Source organism: Sphaeramia orbicularis, chromosome 22, assembly GCF_902148855.1.
Source record: "Sphaeramia orbicularis chromosome 22, fSphaOr1.1, whole genome shotgun sequence".
In the NCBI taxonomy this organism is placed as follows: Eukaryota; Metazoa; Chordata; class Actinopteri; order Kurtiformes; family Apogonidae; genus Sphaeramia; species Sphaeramia orbicularis.
The window spans coordinates 8,452,133-8,468,777 of record NC_043978.1 but is presented as its reverse complement, the minus strand read 5'-3'; the positions used below and the strand labels follow the sequence as shown (position 1 = coordinate 8,468,777).

The window sequence follows — 16,645 nt, the reverse complement described above, 5'->3', positions numbered from 1 at the left end:
TGTGTTACCTGTGTTTGTGTTTATTACCTGTGTTTGTGTGTTTATTACCTGTTTGTGTGTTTTGTTACCTGTGTTTGTGTGTGTATTACCTGTGTTTGTGTGTTTGTACCTGTGTTGTGTGTGTGTTACCTGTGTTTGTGTGTGTATTACCTGTGTTTGTGTGTTTATTACCTGTGTTTGTGTGTGTGTTACCTGTGTTTGTGTGTGTATTGCCTGTGTTGTGTGTGTTTATTACTTGTGTTTGTGTGTTTTACCTGTGTTTGTGTGTTTGTTACCTGTGTTGTGTGTTTATTACCTGTGTTTGTGTGTTTATTACCTGTGTTTGTGTGTTGTTACCTGTTTGTGTGTGTTTGTTACCTGTGTTTGTGTGTGTGTTACCTGTGTTTGTGTTTATTACCTGTGTTTGTGTGTGTATTGCCTGTGTTTGTGTGTTATTACTTGTGTTTGTGTGGATTACCTGTGTTGTGGTTGTTACCTGTGTTTTGTGTGTGTTACCTGTGTTTGTGTGTGTTACCTGTGTTTGTTGTTTATACCTGTGTTTGTGTGTTATTACCTGTTTTTGTGTTTGTTACCTGTTTGTGTGTGTGTATTACCTGTGTTTGTGTGTTTGTTACCGTGTTTGTGTGTGTTACCTGTGTTTGTGTGTGTATTACCTGTTTGTGTGTTTATTACCTGTGTTTGTGTGTGTGTTACCTGGTTTGTGTGTGTATTGCCTGTGTTTGTGTTTATTACTTGTGTTGTGGTGTTTATTACCTGTGTTTGTGTGTTTGTTACCTGTGTTTGTGTGTGTGTTACCTGTGTTTGTGTGTATTGCCTGTGTTTGTGTGTTATTACTTGTGTTTGTGTGTTTATTACTTGTGTTTGTGTGTTTATTACCTGTGTTTGTGTGTTTATTACCTATGTTTGTGTGTTTATTACCTGTGTTTGTGTGTTGTTACCTGTGTTTGTGTGTTTATTACCTGTGTTTGTGTTTTTATTACCTGTGTTTGTGTGGTGTTACCTGTGTTTGTGTGTTTGTTATATGTGTTTGTGTGTTTGTTACCTGTGTTTGTGTGTTTATTACATGTGTTTGTGTTTATTACCTGTGTTTTGTGTGTGTTACCTGTGTTTGTGGTTTATTACATGTGTTTTTGTGTTTATTACCTGTGTTTGTGTGTGTATTACCTGCGTTTGTGTGTTTATTACCTGCGTTTGTGTGTTATTACATGTGTTTGTGTTTATTACCTGTGTTTGTGTGTGTTACCTGTGTTTTTGTGTTTATACCTGTGTTTGTGTGTGTATTACCTGCGTTTGTGTGTTTATTACCTGGTTTGTGTGTTTATTACCTGTGTTTGTGTGTATACCTGTGTTTGTGTGTTTATTACCTGCGTTTGTGTGTGTATTACCTGTGTTTGTGTGTGTATTACCTGTGTTTGTGTGTTTGTTATATGTGTTTGTGTGTTTGTTACCTGTGTGTGTGTGTGTGTATGTGTTACCTGTGTGTGTGTGTGTATGTGTTACCTGTGTGTGTGTATTACCTGGTTGTGTGTGTGTATTTGTGTGTTTGTGTGTTTATTAGGTGTTTTGGTGTTTATTACCTGTGTTGTGTATTACCTGTGTTTGTGTGTGTGTTACCTGTGTTTGTGTGTTTATTACCTGTGTTGTGTGTGTTACCTGTGTTTGTGTGTTTATTTCCTATGTTTGTGTGTGTGTACCTGTGTTTGTGTGTTTTTACCTGTGTTTGTGTATTACCTGTGTTTTGTGTTTGTTACCTGTGTTTGTGTGTGTGTTACCTGTGTTTGTGGTGTATTACCTGTGTTTGTGTGTTTATTACCTGTGTTGTGTGTTTGTTACCTGTGTTTGTGTGTGTGTTACCTGTGTTTGTGTGTTATTACCTGTGTTTGTGTGTGTGTTACTTGTGTTTGTGTGTTTATTACCTGTGTTTGTGTGTTTTATTACCTGTGTTTGTGTGTTTATACCGTGTTTGTGTGTTGTACCTGGTTTGTGTGTTTATTACCTGTGTTTGTGTGTGTATTACCTGTGTTTGTGTGTTTGTTACCTGTGTTTGTGTGTGTTACCTGTGTTTGTGTGTATTACCTGTGTTTGTGTGTTTATTACCTGTGTTTGTGTGTGTGTTACCTGTGTTTGTGTGTGTATTGCCTGTGTTTGTGTTTTATTACTTGTGTTTGTGTGTTTATTACCTGTGTTTGTGTGTTTGTTACCTGTGTTTGTGTGTGTGTTACCTGTGTTTGTGTGTGTATTGCCTGTGTTTGTGTGTTTTTACTTGTGTTTGTGTGTTTATTACTTGTGTTTGTGTGTTTATTACCTGTGTTTGTGTGGTTTATACCTGTGTTTGTGTGTTTATACCTGTGTTTGTGTGTTTGTTACCTGTGTTTGTGTGTTATTACCTGTGTTGTGTGTTTATTACCTGGTTTGTGTGTGTATTACCTGTGTTTGTGGTTTGTTACCTGTGTTTGTGTTGTGTTACCTGTTGTTTGTGTGTGTATTGCCTGTGTTTGTGTGTTTATTACTTGTTTGTGTGTTTATTGCCTGTGTTTGTGTGTTTATTACGTGTGTTTGTGTGTTTATACTTGTGTTTGTGTGTTTATTGCCTGTGTTTGTGTGTTTATTACCTGTGTTTGTGTGTGTGTTACCTGTGTTTGTGTGTTTGTTACCTGTGTTGTGTGTGTGTTACCTGTGTTTGTGTGTGTGTGTTACTTGTGTTTGTGTGTGTACCTGTGTTTGTGTGTTTATTACCTGTGTTTGTGTGTTTATTACCTGTGTTTGTGTGTTTATTACCTGTGTTTGTGTGTGTGTTACCTGTGTTGTGTGTTTATTACCTGTTTTTGTGTGTTTATTTCCTGTGTTTGTGTGTGTGTTACCTGTGTTTGTGTGTTATTACCTGTGTTTGTGCGTGTATTACCTGTGTTTGTGCGTGTATTACCTGTGTTTGTGTGTTTATTACCTGTGTTTGTGCGTGTATTACCTTTGTTTGTGCGAATAAACTGTGTTTGTGTTACCTGTGTTTGTGTGTTTGTTACCTGTGTTTGTGTGTGTGTTACCTGTGTTTGTGTGTTTATTACCTGTGTTTGTGGTGTTTATTACCTGTGTTTGTGTGTTATTACCTGTGTTTGTGTGTGTTACCTGTGTTTGTGTGTTTGTTACCTGTGTTTGTGTGTGTATTGCCTGTGTTTGTGTTTATTACCTGTTTGTGTGTTTGTCACCTGTGTTTGTGTGTTTATTACTTGTGTTTGTGTGTGTATTAACTGTGTTTTGTGTTTAATTACTTGTGTTTGTGTGTGTATTACCTGTGTTTGTGTGTGTATTACCTGTGTTGTGTGTTTTAGTACTTGTGTTTGTGTGTTATTACCTGTGTTTGTGTGTGTATTGCCTGTGTTTGTGGTTTATTACCTGTGTTTGTGTGTTATACCTGTGGTTTGTGTGTTTGTTACACTGTGTTTGTGTGTGTATGCCTGTGTTTGTGTGTTTATTAACCGTTTGTGTGTTTGTCACCTGTGTTTGTGTGTTTATTACTTGTGTTTGTTTGGGTGTTTATTACTTGTGTTTGTGTGTGTATTACCTGTGTTTGTGTGTTTATTACCTGTGTTTGTGTGTGTATTGCCTGTGTTTGTGTGTGTATTACCTGTGTTTGTGTGTTATTACTTGTGTTTGTGTGTTGATACCTGTGTTTGTGTGTGTATTACCTGTGTTTGTGTGTTTATTACCTGTGTTTGTGTCTCCGCCCAGGTACGCCACCTCCTTGATGGCGGAACAGCAGCTCTTTGGGTGGGTGTAGTTGGTCAGTAGGAACTCAGTCTGTGGTGAACACTGCACACAGTACACAAAATCACACAAAAAATACACAATAACACACAAAGAACAACAAATATCAAACCCTGTGTGGTTACCGCAGAAGGATGGTGACGAGATGTGTGTGTGCAGGACCTGTGTGTTGTGTGTCTGTTGGGTTTTGTGGTCTGTGTGTGCTGGGCATCTGTGTCTGTCTGGTTGTGTGTCTGTGTGGTGTGCATCTGGTGTCTGTCTGGTTGTGTGTCTGTGTGTGTTGTGTGTCTTGCTCTGATTGTGTGTCTGTGCGTTACATGGCACTGTACGAGGCCGACGTGGGGTCCGGTGGGTCCCACTTTCACATGGCCGCCAGTTTGGTGATGAAGTTCTTCGGCAGGTTATGAAAGCCCGTCTCCTGCCGATGTTGTTGCTGCTGGCGATCACCATGGCGATGGTCCAACTGACAGTCTGAACACACATTGGGTTAGTCTGGGTTTAGTCCAGTCTAGGCTTATTTTAGTCTGGGTTAGGTATAGTCTGGTTTAGTTTAGACTGGGTTAGGTATATTTTAGTCTGGGTTAGGTTTAGTTTAGTCTGGGATAAATTTAGTTAGTCGGGGTTAGGTTTAGTTTAGTCTGGGTAGGTGTAGTTTAGTCTGGGTTAGGTTTAGTCCAGGTTAGTGGTACCTTTGTTTCCTCCTGGAAGGGCCTTCTTCACTGACGGTTTCTTCAGAGGTTCTTTCCTGTTGAAAACAAAAGGCATCAGAGAGAAACGGCGTCTGTGACAAACATTGCTCTGTCTGGAGACAAACGTCCACAACAAACGTCCACAAACAGATGTCCATAAACAGACGTTCACAAACAGGTGTCCAGTTCAGTCAGAGGACACATCGTGTAGTTGTGTGCGGTTGTGTATAGTTGTGTGTAGTTTTGGTGCAGGTGTGTGCGGCTGTGTGTAGTTGTGTGTGTGTTACCTGGTTGTGCGACTGCAGGCAGGGCTGTGGTTGTGTGTGGTTGTGTGTAGTTGTGTGTGTTTGTTACATGGTTGTGCGACTGCAGGCAGGGCTGTGGTACTGGTGTGACTGGTCAGCTCCATGGGAACGTCCTCAGGTTCTGGAGAACGAACAGAACGTGTTCATATGTGAATAAATCTACTACAGATCCAACGCGTCCTTAGTTTAGTTTTAATGTAGGACTCAAATCCATCGGATCCATCACTCAAACAACAACCCAGTCATAGTCTGATCCCTCTGTAGCCCCGCCCGCCCCAGTGGGCTCCACCCTACTGGACAGGCTGAAGGAGCTGGTCCAATGAGATAAGGCCTGTGATTGGACGCCGTGGGCGTAGGAGCTCATGTAGCCTGTGGACGTCCCTTCAGCTTGTGGACCCTGACGGTACCACCGGACACGACCGAAAGATTCCCCTGGAGAACCCAGAACAGAGAACGTCAGTGGAACCCAGACGGGTTTGAACGCTGGTCCATTAGTTTGAGTCTGAACCATGTCAACTCAAACCCACAGACGGAGCGTCGACAGCAGAAGATTCACTCACATAAAACCAAGTTCTTCTGGTTATGTGGACCGTACGGTGTGTGGATAGTAATACAAGCCCCGTGTGGCGTTACCATGGCAACACAGACGGAACTGCAACCAGGCTTAAGAGGGTACGTTTCAATCAGGTGAAACGCAGACGGGTCATGAACTAGACCACATGGACCACATCTGATCACCTGATCCCACAGGATCTGAACCCTCCACCACCTTCTAAGAAAACATGGGATTTTTTATCTGGTCAAAGGACCCAGTTCATTCAGGATCTGCTTTAATGGAGTCTGGATGGTGACAGGAAGTGGACCGAGCCTTTCAGATCTTTAATAAAATACATAATAACTACAAAAAAAATGTACAAATAATAATTTTACTTTGTAATAATAAAACCACCTGTATATGACACAGGATCAATTTCTGCACATTTTGGGATGATTTATTTCATAGTTAAGCGATTATTAAAACAGTTTATATCCGTTGGATTTAGAATTAGATGAAGTTTTGGCTCCTGCTTTTGTGGTTTTAACCCCTTCATGTATGAATTATGAAAACCTTAAACCAAGATTTTTTCCCTGAGTGTTTTTAGTCAACTTTAGGCATGAAAAAAACAATATGATTGAGATTTTTTATGAACCTATTTTTTCATGGAGTTATAAAAATGTCCACTTAGCTGGACACTATTTAATTATTTTAATTTTTGAAGCAAAGAAACATGTATTTACTGATGTATTGCGTGAAAACCTATGAATAAAAAAAAAACATTTTAATGCCGCTGATCTGATGTTTTCTCACATTTTATGCTAGTTATTATTCACTCAAATAATGTGGAAAAAAACCTTTTTGTTAAAAAAAAAAACAAAAACAAAGAAAAAGAACTGTTAATTACAGTCTGATAACAATTAGCAACTGATTTACACCCAAATATGATAGTGCAGATCAGTTTATCAAGAACAGGAAAGTTACAGTAATGGTCTGAGTGTCAGTGTATGGGATGGTGCATAAGCGTCCACAGTGTTGGCTGATACGGAACTAAAACAACGAAACCTGAGAATATACAGAGAACAAGCTGGAGAAGAACTGTCCACTGGGTGACCAGTATGCATGAAGGGTTAAAGTAGAATCAGTCAACTTTAAAACCAGTCTATCAAACCAGTCTCATAAAAAACACTCATCCACATGAAAACGTAATAATTACTACAAAATGCAGGTGAACGTATGATTACATTTTGATTCAATTGAGGCAATAAATCATATTCGCAACTAACCAAGTTTCTTTTTCATTAATTAAATGTGAAAAAAGCACTTTTCCCCTCTGAACTCTGTAAAACACAGCTGTTTGTTGGAACATTTTCATTTTAGTCTGTTTGTTCAGTAGTCCTCCATTTTATTTGAATCATTATTGTATATTTTCATTAGTTCTGGTTTTTAGTGACACGTATAAACTACAGGGTTTTGAAAGTCGTAACATTTGGTTCAATTCTTCCTTGATGCTTCTTATTTTTACATGATGTGTTACAGTGACGTGATGAGAGCCTAGAGACCAAGGTTATTATCGTTAACGAAAACTAACGAAATGACAAAACTAGAAGTGAAAAAACATTTTCGTTAACTGAAATAAATAAAAACTATATCCTACTATAATGGATGTTTTTGTGTCCAGCGTGTGTCCGGTGCATGTGTGTCCGATCGATGGCCCGATGTTGCAGCACGGAGGGTGTACAGGTGCAATGCCGCTGTTGCACCATGGGAGGGCGCTATTGTACAATGGCACCACGGGTATAATGCATAATGTACAATAGTTAAAAGAAAACCATAAGTAACTGAAACTGTATTGTGTGCTTATAAAACTAACTAAAACGGATAAAAATTATGGATAAAAATCCCTTCATTTTTGTTTTATCAACATCAGATTGATATGAAATTGATTTATTTTGTTCTAGCAGTTTCATCTGCTGGCACCATATGACACTTCATGGTCCGTCACTTGTGTTCACTTGTGGTTTCCAGTCGTCTTCTGGTCCCCACTCTACCTGGAAACATAGAGACTAAAGTTGGGAGAAAGCAGCAGAGTCCTGTCTGGGATTATTTGAATACCGACGGAGAAGAGGAGAAAAGATACGACAAAACTAAACTAAACTACAACTAAGCATTCAGAAAAAAAATGAAAACTAATAAAAACTATCAAACCCGCTCTAAAAACGAATTAAAACGAACTGAATTAGAGAAAACAAAGGTCAAAACTAAATAAAACTAAACTGGAAGGAAAAATCCAAAACCTTGCTAGAGACTCAACAAAACCAAAACCAAACAAACGAGCTGAAGTCGACGTAAAGAAGCGACTGTTTCAGGAACCACAGAGAAGTGTTTCAAAGACAAAACGGAGGCGACAGGAAGCGGAGAAGAACGGGGGAGTGAAGCAGGAAGCGGTGTCCCGTCGGGCCCCGAGGGGGCCGGGGCTGAAGGGAAACGAAGGCTGGGGGTCATCCAGGGTTGAGGCGCTAATCCTCCGCCCACACATTCCTTCGTGGTGTTGGTGTTCTGTCCAGGTTCAGCCGACTCTGCCCGCTGTTATGTCACCCGACCACCGTCCGATCCACGTGTCCCACAGACTCCGCCCACCACCTGCTCTGACCTCTGACCTCTGGGACATCCGTCCGACGGCTCAGAGTAACCGGGGGTGACAGGTGAACCCCAACCATCCACAGGGTTATTATACGAACGTTAAATCTGTTCATTCACTCCCATAGACCAGATCAGACCTTTATATTCCAGCAGAAACTACCAGCCCTGCGACAGGAGTTCAGGAAACGGAGCCGATACGACGGAACGACTGACTTTAACTCTGAGACTACAGACAAAATACTGGACGAACCAAAAAACATCAGCCACTGGGATCAGCTTCTACTGAGACCAATGACTTATGTCAAACGTCACATTAAATAATCAGGTCATTTCCCAGTAACCCTCCAGTATCCAGGTGAGCAGATTATGCACACTTTGCACTTTATTACCTCTGCCAAGGAGGTTATGTTTTCATCGGGGTTTGTTTGTTTGTCTGTTTGTTTGTTTGTTTTTTGTCTGTTAGTAAGATAACTCAAAAAGTTAGATTTTGATGACATTTTCAGGAAATGTTGAAATTGGCAGGTTAATTTTATTTATTTTTTCATTTCATGTACTTATTTATTTAGCCTTTTATATATACAGTATATGTTTTATTATTATCATTATTATTATTATTATTATTATTATTATTATTATTATTATTATTATTATTATCATTATTATTATTATTATTATTATTATTATTATTATTATTATTATTATTATCTATTTCTTCTTTGCCATGTTTAAGATGTTCATAGTGTTTGATGGTTTTGTATGAATGAAAAAACAATAAATATATGTTAAAAAAAAATCATGTCTTGAGTCCAAACTGGAGTTAAAGTACAGTTTTTACACATCACCGTTAAAATGTACTAATTTCTTCCTTGTGCCAGTATCATCATTTCCTGAAAATGTCATCAAAATCCATCCATAACTTTTTGAGTTATCTTGCAGACGGATGGACAGACAGACAGACAGACAGACAGACAAACAGACAGACAGACAGACAAACAGACAGACAGACAGACAAACAGACAAACAGACAGACAGACAGACAAACAGACAGACAGACAAACAGACAGACAGACAGACAAACAGACAGACAGACAGACAGACAAACAGACAGACAGACAAACAGACAGACAGACAGACAAACAGACAGACAGACAGACAAACAGACAGACAGACAGACAGACAAACAGACAGACAGACAGACAGACAGACAGACAGACAGACAGACAAACAGACAGACAGACAAACAGACAGACAGACAGACAGACAGACAGACAGACGACAGACAGACAACAGACAAACAGACAGACAGACAAACAGACAGACAGACAAACAGACAAACAGACAGACAGACAGACAGACAGACCCAGATGAAAACAGACTTCCTTGGCAGAAGGAATAAGTAAGATTTAGAGACAAAGGTTTAACCTTTGACCTTCAGTGTCCTTTTGTTTTGGTTGAATCAGATTTTATGGAGTCATTCATGAACTGGTACCGAAGGCCAGAGGTTCTTTATATTTACTCTGTTCGACTGGACTTTACATCAGATAGAGAAGACGAGATCATCACCATGGAAACGGTAAAACTAAATATGGATCCAAACCTGTGGATGGCGGCGCCGCAGACCGACGACACGGAGGCGTAAACTCCGGTTCCGAACACCGACATCCGATACTGGGAACAGTCTGGACACAAGACCAGCGGACCGTCCTCCGCCAGGTCAGCGCCGCGGGTCATACAGGTCACCGGCAAAAGCACTGGCAACAACAAACAACAAAACAGATTAACAGATAAACAAGACGGTAAACAAATAAACAACAGGTAAAAAACAACAACAAGGTAAACAAAAATAAACAACAGAGTAAACAGATAAACAACAAGGTAAACAAAAAACAACAAGGTAAACAAAAATAAACAACAGGGTAAACAGATAAACAACAAGGTAAACAAAAAAACAACAAGGTAAACAAAAATAAACAACAGGGTAAACAGATAAACAACAAGGTAAACAAAAAAACAACGGTAACCAAATAAACAACAGGGGTAAACAAAAAACAAGGTAAACAAATAAACAACAGGGTAAACAAATAAACAACAAGGTAAACAAAATAAACAAAAGGGCAACCAAATAAACAACAGGGTAAACAAAAAACAAGGTAAACAAATAAACAACAAGGTAAAGAAAAATAAACAACAGGGCAAACAGATAAACAAGAGGGTAACCAAATAAACAACAGGGTAAACAGATAAACAACAAAGCAAACAAATAAACAACAGGGTAAACAAATAAACAAGGCAAACAAATAAACAACAAGGTAAACAGATAAACAAAAGGGTAAACAGAAAATAAGGTAAACAAAAAAACAACAGAGTAAACAGATACACAACAGGGTAAACAAACAAACCACATGATAGACAAATGAATGACAAGTAAACAAATCAACATTAAGTAAATAAATAACACACTAAAAAATAAATAACACAGCAAACAAATAACCAACACAGTAAATGAATAAATAACAAGTAAATAAATAATTATAAATAAATAAGATAGTAAACAAATAAACAAAACATTAAAGATGTAAATGACAAACAATAACCCGGTTTTGTTTTGTTGTTGATTTTATAAGACAAATACAACCAGATCACTTTTCAAGTTTATCAGTGTAAATGTTATCACCATGGTAACAGTGTATTTATATGATGTATCAGTTCAAACAAAACAAGCAAACAAACAAACAAATAAACAAATAAATAAATAAATAAAACCAACAAGAAAAAGAAAACAAAACTAATCTGAATCCATTTAGACGAAAAACGTTGTAGAATTGAGATTAAAGTTATAAATAAAAAAAAAAAAGTTGAATATTAGATTGAACTTCTGAAGTTCTGATAAAAAAAAAAATACAAAAACTGTTTTAGAATAAAAAAAAAAAGTCCAAAGAATCAAATCATACATTTGAATTTATGAGAGTTTGAAAGTAATAAAGTGCAGGAAATTAACTTGGACGTAGTGGGATCATAAATCTGAATTTAGTGAAGACAAAACTCATAAATTCACCAGAAACTGAAATCATACATTTGCCAAAAAAGACTCAAAAACCTCAGATTTTCTCTTTAAGTCATAAACTCATGAGACACATTGTTATCATAAAGTGAATATGGTGTCGTATATCTGTCTGTTTTCAATGCTGTACATTTGTATATTTGCTTTTAACACAGTGAATCTAAAAGCATCTTTTTTTTCAACTTTATTGAAAATATTTGGGTATACAAGACATATAAATTTTGAACAAACAAATAACGATGTCAAAAGAAAAAGCATTTGAACAAATACGTTTAAGAAAATAATGCATAGATTTAAAGACACAAAGCAGAATAGAAAAATAATAGTATTAAAAAATAAATAAATAAAAATAACAAATCTAACAAAAATAAATAAATAAATACATCAGAGTTCAGGTCTATTTTAAAGAATTGTTTATAAATTGCCAGGGTGCTAGAGCTTTTTTGGTTAAAGATAATTCTAAAGATTTAATATATTTTTCAAATTCCATTAGGAAGATTTTAAAATTTGGGTGTGTTTTGGTATATTCATTTTGGTGTATATGAAATTTACCAAATAAAATGATCAAATTTACAATAAATTCTAAATTGCGAATATCATGTTCAAAACATTTAATTACATTTTGGGATGTTATAGTAATCTTTCATTACTTCTACATATCATATATTTCTTAAATTTTAGGCCAGAAGTTAGAAGAGTGTTCAGACAGAAAGAATAAGTGCAGAGTAGTTTCAGGACAAGAATGACAAAAGCTACACATTTCTTCCACGTCAGAAATCGAGACAAAATAGCGTTGGAGGGAAATACGTTATGTCATATCTGTAGCTGTATAATTCTAATTTTGTTTGTAATAGAGTATTTATACAGTAATGTCCATGCTTTTGACCACTCAGTTTTAGAGGAAGTTGAGTTCCAGAATGCTTTACCTCTGGGGGAAATGTTCCTCTTTTCACGCAGTGCATTGCGTACATGCTTGTTATTACAGCTCGAGCTAAAAATATTAATGCCATTGATCAATAAACAAAGTTTATCTGTCTGTAATGTTTGATAACTAAGATGACTTTTCATGAGTAAGAAAACACCATTAGGGATTGCTTTGAATACACAGTTGTATTCTGTCTAAAAGCATCTTTAACCCTTTCATGCATGGTGGTCACTCCAGTGGACAGTTCTTCTCCAGCTGTTCTCTTGTGTATTCATGGTTTTTGTTGTTTTAGTTTCATATCAGCCGACACAGTGGACGCTCATGTACCATCCCATAATACACTGACTTTGAAAACATTACTGTAACTTTGCTGTTCTTGATAAACCCGATCTAACATGTTCGAGTGTAAATCAATTCCTTGCTATTGTTATTGTACTGTAATTAACAACAAAAGTTTTTTTGGTTTTTTTTTGGTATATTATGTCCATGAAGTGAGTAATGATTAGTATTAGAGTACACTACAAACAAAAAGTTAAGGATATTTCTTTTTTTTTTTTTTGTCTTTTTTTTTTTTTTTTGCCATTTGTAAATAAAACTATGTCTGGTCATTAAAAAAATGTGTTTCAATTCAATTCACACACAAAAAGTAAAAAGCGTTGTGCAAGAATCCCAACTGAAAAAAATAGCCCAAAAATTAAAAATATCCATAACTTTTTGTTTGTAGTGTATGTTAAAATGTGAGAAAACATCAAATTAGCAGCATTTATTGTTTTTATTTCATAGTTTTCACACAGTATATCAGTAAATAAATGTTTCTTTGCTTCAAAAATTCAACACATGATGTCCAGCTTGGTGGACATTTTTGCAACTCCATGAAAAATAGCTTCATAAAATAATAATAATAATAATAATAATAATAATAATAATAATAATAATAATAATAATAATAATTGCATTGTTTTTTTAATGTCCAAAGAGAATAAAGAAAAAAAATCTTGACTAATGTTCTAATAATTCATGCATGAAAGGGTTAAAAAGGATAAAGGTTTCCTGTTCCACCAGTGGATTCCTCAGCCGCTGTAACTCATTGAAATGCAGAAAAACAAATGTGTTCTTTGAGCGGTGACGGCGGATGAAGGGCTCCTGGGTCTGTTTCATCTATCAGAGCCGGTGCACGGGTGGGTGGGTTAATATTTCAGACACTTTTGTGATTCGGGCTCAATGTAAACACCGCGAAAAAACCTCCTGAGGATCAACACCGAGTCCAACAGAGGTTTCCAGTTTCCGCAGGACGTCCAAGGCTCGGCCAGATTAAAATCACAGCAATAACTCATCAAAGTGAAGGAAAGAAGAAGAAGAAGAAGAAGAGACGACACGCAGGGAGCTTTTCCATTGGCCGGGGACACAAACTCAACCACAGACACTGATCCTCATTAGTAACGTCGAAAATATTTGGATTTCTGCTCGGCTTTCACGGACCATTAACTCTTATTTGTCTCTACATTTGTCACCACATTATAAAGAACTCGATAATTTCACCATTAGAGGATTAAAGACGACGAAAGGGCAGGTTAGAGCAGGGGCGTCAAACTCATGTTCCTTCAGGTTCCACATTCAGTCTGATTTGATCTCCAGTGGACCGGACCAGTAAAATAATAACAGAATAAATTATAAATAATGACAACTCACAATTTTTGTCTTTGTTTCAGTGCAAAAAAGCCCAATGAAATTATGAAAATACTTACTTTTATAAACTATCCAAACATAAAAAATGTCATTAACCTGAAAAAAAAGAAATTTCTTTAGAAAAATAAGTGCAATTTTAACAATATTATGCCTAACTTATGCTGCTTTTTGTTTTTAGATATTTATGCCGTCAGGGTTTTTCTTTTATATTTTAGTTTTTATACTCTTTTATACACATTATTTACACTTTTTTATGGCACTTAGGATGAGTGCACTGTTTTAATTGTGTTACACCTGTACAATGACAATAGACATTCTATTCTATTCTATTCTATTCTATTCTATTCTATTCTATTCTATTCTATTCTAACTTATCATTTCTACATGTGCATTATGGATCAGATCTACAAAGACACTAAACACTGAGGAACAGGAAGAAAAGAGTCCAAATTGTGCTGAATGTTCTTTAGACATTTCAGGTTGTTCATATTTGTTCAGGTTATTCACATTTTATTGTTACAGGATAGTTTGTAAATGTAAATATTTTCATAATTTAATGTTATTTTTGCACTAAAACAAAGACAAATATATGAAGTTGTCATTATTTATAGACATAATGTAATATTATTTTTTTCACATCAAACCAAGAAGAAAATCTGGAGTCGTTCTTTCTTGTCAGTTACTCTGGTATTATTTGACTGTAGATCATATTGGTCTGTATGTGGAACCGGAACTAAAATGAGTTCCACAGCCTGGACTGTGGAATTTTTACTCTTTGCAAATTCATCCCAGGGGCCGGATTGGAACCTTTGGCGGGCCGCATTTGGCCCCTGGGCCACATGTTTGACACCCCTGGGTTAGAGGAAAATCTGCTTCTGCCGTGAAAAGTCTCGCGTGGTGTTACCATGGCAACGCAGACGGTTCAGCGTAACTCAGACCGACGGATTAGCATCCGACAGCAGAAGATTTCATTCATATAAAACCAAGTTCTTCTGGTCACATGGACGTACGCCGTGTGTATACCGATACCAGGCTACCATGGCAACACAGACGGATCTGCAAACCGGGCTTTCAATCAAGTGAAACACAGAGATGGGGGTCATGAACTAGACCACATGGACCACATCTGATCACCTGATACCACAGGATCTGAACCCTCTTCTCCCTCTGCTTTGGTCTCCACCACCTTCTGAGAAAACATAGGATTTTTTTAATCTGGTACAAGGAGCCACTTCGTTCAGGATCTGCTTTAATGGAGTTCTGCTTCCAGATCTTCAACAAAATACGCAATAACTCAACAAAATGTACTAATAATAATTTAAATTTGTAATAATAAGCAACCTGAACACGACACAGGATCAATTTCTCCATATTCTGTGGTGATTTATTACACAGTTTAGTGATTATTAAAACAGTTTATCCACTGGATTTAGAATAAGATGGAAGTGTTTAGTCTTACTTGTCTCTACATTTATCACCACATTATAAAGAACTCATTACTTTCACCATTAGTGAATTAAAAACGACGCACAAAGAGAAGAAGAAAAAAAGATAAAGTGTAAAAACTATGTAAAAAATGCTAAAAATAACGTGAGACAAAACAAGATGAAACATGGTCACATGGTCTGTTGACATAAACAGTCAACAACTCCCAGGGTGCATTTCACCGAGCCACAATGTTCATAAAACAGAAAACACAATCTGCAGCCCCGGTAACCATAGCAACAGCTTTGGTCCTCAGCTGCAACAATGTAGCAAAGTTCAGAATTCTCTAACAGCTCTGATTGGCCGGATCTGCATGGCAACAGCAGCTGATTGGTTGGAAAATGAGGAACCAAAACAATACAAACGAGTCCAAACCGTGGTTGTTATAAAGTTAACGAAAACTAATGAAACTAAAACTAGCTGTGAAAAAGGTAAATAATGAAATATGAATAAAAAATTTAAAAAAAGAAATAAAACTGTAGTGAAGTATGCAACAGACATGCAGGTAAAATGAACTTCAATTTGCAGTAGATTTTTAAATTCAACATTTTCAGCTTCTGTACATTAACGAAAAACTAAAATGAAAAAAAAAAAAAATCAACTAAAACTAAGTAACAGTTCAACTGAAACTAATGACGTAAAACTAGCAGCGGAAAAAGAATTTAATTTCTAAACTAAGAATAAAAATAAAAACAGGAATTAAAAACTATAGTGAACTATGCGACAGACATGCAGGTGAAATGAACTTCAATTTGCATTAAATAAACTGGATATTTTCCAGTTTGGTTTGGAAAGAGAAAAATGCAGTTTGTGGTAAAAGTGAAAAAGAAAAAACACAAATAAAACCTATTAAAACCTAGACGTTCAGTGCAGTTAGATTTTTAAATTCAACAATTTCAGCTTCTGTACATCAGTGAAAAACTAAAATGAAAAAAAAAAAAAAAAATCCATCTAAAACTAATAACATAAAACTAACAGCAGAAAAACAATTTAGTTTCTGAACTAAGAATAAAAATAAAAACAGGAATTAAAAACCGAAAAATAAATTAAAAAATGAATAAATAAATAAATAAACTACAATTAACTAAAACATAACACACTTGAAAACCTCTGGCCTGACTCATCAGTCACTCTACTGCCACCCAGTGGCCTGACTTATCAGTGCATGTCAAAGATTTGCACATACAAACGGACAAACGGACAGACAGACAGTGAACTGATGAAAATACCCCGCAACGAGGACCAAGGGTAAAAACACATGTAGGTAAAACAAATGTAATGAATCTAATCACAGATTTTATGAAAAAGTGAAAAGGACAAAAACAAAACATAAAAACTATCACAACTTATATGTTTCACACAATAACAGAAGAAAACAGAATCAGCAAAGGTCTCATTTATCTTATCAAATGTCATTCAATGTCTTCAGTTTCATTAAATCAGTGTAAAACTAAAAACTCAACTGAAACTTGTCAATTCATCAAGTAAAAGTCAAACCGAAACTAAACTAAAACCAGAATCCAAACTTAAAAGATGAAAAATATAAACTCATCC

The 16,645-nt window shown here is 36.4% G+C and overlaps 1 pseudogene; it reads right to left on the bottom strand.

Annotated features, from left to right (window-relative positions):
* LOC115413264 (cochlin-like) overlaps nt 1–16,645 on the bottom strand; it is a 42,787-nt pseudogene that overhangs the window by 8,484 nt on the left and 17,658 nt on the right.